Source organism: Lycium ferocissimum, chromosome 8, assembly GCF_029784015.1.
Source record: "Lycium ferocissimum isolate CSIRO_LF1 chromosome 8, AGI_CSIRO_Lferr_CH_V1, whole genome shotgun sequence".
NCBI lineage: Eukaryota > Viridiplantae > Streptophyta > Magnoliopsida > Solanales > Solanaceae > Lycium > Lycium ferocissimum.
Window position 1 is genome coordinate 53,522,631 of NC_081349.1, and position 4,593 is coordinate 53,527,223.

The window sequence follows — 4,593 nt, forward strand, 5'->3', positions numbered from 1 at the left end:
TGGTAAAACGCTATAACGACCAAACATGTCTTTCCCGTTTTGGCCCTTTATCCTGAAGGCTTTCCGGGGTTATAATACAGGTTTTTTTTTATCGTCCCTTCTACCACTTTCTTCTTCGAACAAATATTTTTTAAATTTGGTATCCGATGCGACTCGCTAGGTCGTTAGAGCTTTTTGACAATTTTCCCCCCGCGTCATTTTGAGACAAAGAGCGAGTCTAGTGAGGACTTAAAGTTTTAAATTTTTAAAAAGCAAAGGTTGGGATAGTAATTTGCGACTTGTTTGAAAACTTGTATTTTTTTCGGGGGAGGGCCCCAGAAATTAGCCCCCCGGGGGAATTCCAGGCCACGGTGATGTAGCGCATTTTTATTTGGGGCTTTTTTTGGGTGGTCTAGGGCCTCGATGATGTGGGATTTTGGGTGAAAATTTGGGAAAAGCCATACCCCGTCGATTTGGCCGAGCTTGTGGTATTACACCGTAGCTTCCCTAGCCAGCGGGCTCGGGGCCATAAAATGGGATTTAATAGGTCCCCCAAAAACCTTCCCTATAGCAAGACCACCGGGGTTTGGGACCCCGGGGAACCCCTTTTTTATAGTGAAACGAGTAAACCCAAAAAACCCCCGAAACACAAGAGAGAAAGGGGGAAATTTTATTTCATTCTTGGGAAAGCATCTTAAGGGTGCCCCCCTTTATTTGTTCCTTTCCCTTTTCTTTTTTAATTTAGACTATTAAAAGGTTCTCAAATCAAAGGGAAAACCTAGAACCTAGAATTAGTAAACCCTTAAATAATCGAGGGGTTGGGATTTTATTTTGTTTAATCATCAGAGATAGTTATCACCGGGGTAGAATTATTATTAATAAAAATTTGGGATGAGAGTTAGGATTCAAAAAAAATGGGAATTTGGGTAAACTCGTTTAAAAAGGTTTAAAAGGTGATTAAAAACCTATAAATTGAGGATTATGATTGTTGGGTTTAGGGTTATGAAAAATTACCATTAGAACAATGGTTTCCCCCGAAGGTTAAAGTAATTAGGTTTTTTTCCCCTTTTTGTTGTTTTTTTTGAATAGATGGTCTATTGCTTACTTAGCATTATATTGCTAGACTTTGATCGTTCCGAGGTATTACGAAAAGGGAAAGCTAGTGTGGAGTGGTTCGTGGCTCCCGTTCTACATTCGAGGTAGGTTATGGCTTACTTTAGTAATACTTTGATTAGCGAAACGTATATATTTCAAAAATGAGGAAAAAGTGATTAGGTCTTCGAAATTTTTTTTGGGTTTGGGAATTATCTAGGTTGGTACGATTACATGGTTTTGTCGCCATTAATTTATTTTTGGACCAGGTTTTTGCCCTTAGGAAGGAAGGAGTCAATATATCTCTTCGTTGATTGAGATTTTCATATCCGTTTTGGGAGTAAATTTATCCGAGTCGTGATGATTGTGGAGGTCCTTGAACCTTTTGACCTTGATATTATTGGTTGATCATGTTTCATATTATGGGGAATTGAAAATATGTGAGAATCATATTGTAATTAGATAAGAGATCGGGTTAAATTTGGGAATGCTCTTATAATAAGGCACAAAAGATCTTGATTATAAATTTTTGGAGGTAACGGTTATCGATTTGATACAACTTAGGGGGTTTGGATCTTCATAGTATATTTTTTAAATTCATTCCCGATTCCTCATTTTTGCATTCATACATTAAATACATGGAAATGGCCCCAAATGATGAGGAAGATTTAGGAACACGAAAAAATGCAAGACTTTGGTAAAAAAACTTAGTTATGAGGTGTGCTTGCGATACTTGGAAGGAGGTAATAGACTTTTTGTGCGAGATGGTTTTTAGATTCATTCCATAGTTGGGCCGATTTCTCTAAGTCCTTATATGGCTTGTGGATGTGCCTGGATTTTCATTGGCATTTGATTTCCTTTTATTGATCATGCTTACTTTTGAGTTGATTTTTTATCTCGGGGTTTTGATTAACCATATTTAAATACCATTCTTGCTGGGGTATGTTTAAAAGGCAATACCCAAGGGGGAGGAGGGGCCATCTTGATATATATATATATATATATAAGGGACATTTGACGGGGGGGGGAGTGGCCTAGTTTGGGGTCGTGATTTGAGGTGGTTCGGGGGAGTGGTACGGACTAGGGTCCCCCTGGTCAACTAGGACAAACAATACCTTGCGGTGTACATGTTTTAGGTATTTTTTAGTGCATTGTTCATTGCACATCACTACAATTACGCATCATCAAGACTCTTTTTTCTTATTTGGTAGGTCGGGTTTGTATTAGTATGGTGGCATGGACGGGTTAGGGGGTTAAATCACCCGGGGAATGACACTTTCCCAGGCCGAACTTAGGTTGTGATTATCGAAGATTTGGGTAAGCGACTTGTGGTTTGGCTTCCTCTTAGGTTGTGATTCAATTATGGGATATTTTGTGACCTTGGATTGGGTATTATGTGCATTTTATCTTGTTGATTTTATGCTTTTGCGTGAACAATCTTGCCCTATGAGTTACTTGTACGTGTTGTTTGTCCCATGCCCTTGTTGTACTTTCTTTTGAGGCGAGTTTTTTTCTAGTTCCGGGCCCTGTTTCAAGGGGCCGTTCGGACAGAGATTCCGGGGTGAGTTTTTGGGCTAGATTTGCAACCAGACCCCCCTTTTAATTAACTATCTTCTTCACATTTCTAAGACAATATTGATATTTGAGATTTGTATTTACTTTCTATCAGACTTGTACCTATGTAATAATGGCTCTTGTACTAGTCTAGACCAGATTTTGGGTTTATTATTACTTCCGCACTTATCATTTGTATAATTTGAATATGTTAGCTTAATTATTGTTTATTTCCGTGTAACTCTTATAAATGACTAAAATGATTTGAGAATGGTTCGCCTACCTGGGGGAACATTGTAGGTGCCATCGCGATTCACGAATTGAGTCGTGACAAATTGCTATGTGAAGATTAATATATCATGTATTGATTCCCCTTTTAATGTATTGATATAGTTTCATCATTTCATTATTCGTTTAGATGGTACGTTTTAAGATGTTTCTTTTTGTTAAGTTACAATCATTTAGGGTAAGTGTTAAACAAGAATATCAAAAGCCTAAATATCTTCCTTGATTTTTCTTTACTATTAAATATGATACTTTCTTAAATGTTTAGAAATCATATGTTTCAGTAGGCTTTTCTTTGTTAATACATTGCTATAGGAAATGGATACACTCTGTTTTTTTTTTCTTTCTTCTAGTCTGTTATAGATCTTCTCTCGACTTTTTTGTGTGCAAAGCTTCATTTACTGGATGATTAATGAAAACACTTGGTTTCGTGTATTCTTAACAGTTTGCTATGGTTCAGAACATCGGTTGCAAATTTTCCTAATGTTTGGCTTTGAGTATTTTATTTAAATACCCCTATGAGGCTGTCCCGCTAATCTTTATTTCCTCTTCTTTTACATGTACACTTTGGGAGCAAAATGGAGTCTTTCATAAAAGACTCTCACCTCTGCATAAGTCACTTACTATCACTAGACATGGAATCTGCGTCTTCTTTTCAGTCACCTCTCTCGCTCTCCAAAACATATTCGAACAGAAACAATGAGGGTCGAGAATGAAATCTTGAAGTCACGTCCGCTTCTTATGCGGTTCTCTCCCTCTCTTGAGAAATAATCCGAGCATAAGCAAGAGGAAGAGGGGAGAGGATTACTGCATTTTTTTGAACTTATCTTATGCTTGCTTAGTTATTTTGTATTCTCATGTGTGATTGTTTATTTGATACATTTTAGTTTATCGACATTAGAACACCTAGTTTAGAAGGGGACATTGGTATATTATTTCAGCAAATACCGAAAAGTAATGTTTTTCTCAAAACTCTAATCTAATTCATTTTATGGGACATTTTTATGTATCCAAATGATTTCATGACAACCAGATTTTCAGAGAGTCCAAATGATTCTTTTAAATCTGAGTTTAAACTTTTATCCATGTTAAAGCTTTGATTTCTTAACTTTTTCAATGTCCACAGTATTCCTTGATGTCAAAAAATTTCTTAAGTGTTGTTCTTTAAAATTAGATTTCTATTTATTTTGAAGCTTAAATACTTTGAAAGAATGACTTTTATTTTCAGTCAAAATCCAAGTCCAAAATCTTCAAGCTTAGTAAATTAATTAATCTTATTGAGTCATTTTATAATATATTTTAAAACCAGCGTTAAGTCCAAATATGCATCCATAGTTTTCAAGTCTAATATGGGTTCTTAGTACATAACCTTATTCTTTCTCAGTAATGCATCGAAAGGTAATTCTTTTATATTAAAAACTGAGTTGTTTTTCAAATGACACGAATTTTTTTAACACATAAGTTTCGATAATCTTTATTTATGTGACCAACTTTGTTACAAAATTAATAGAGGTCCTATTTCTTTTGATCCTTAGGTTGTGATGTTCCTCTGTCTGCAGTTTCTTTATTCTTTCTCCTTTTTCAGCCACTTGAAATGGTTTTAGTTCCAGAGGTAGATGCTAAATGAGCACTTTCAATCCTCTCTTGTTTCATTCTATCCTCTTCTTTCACCGGAAAACAATA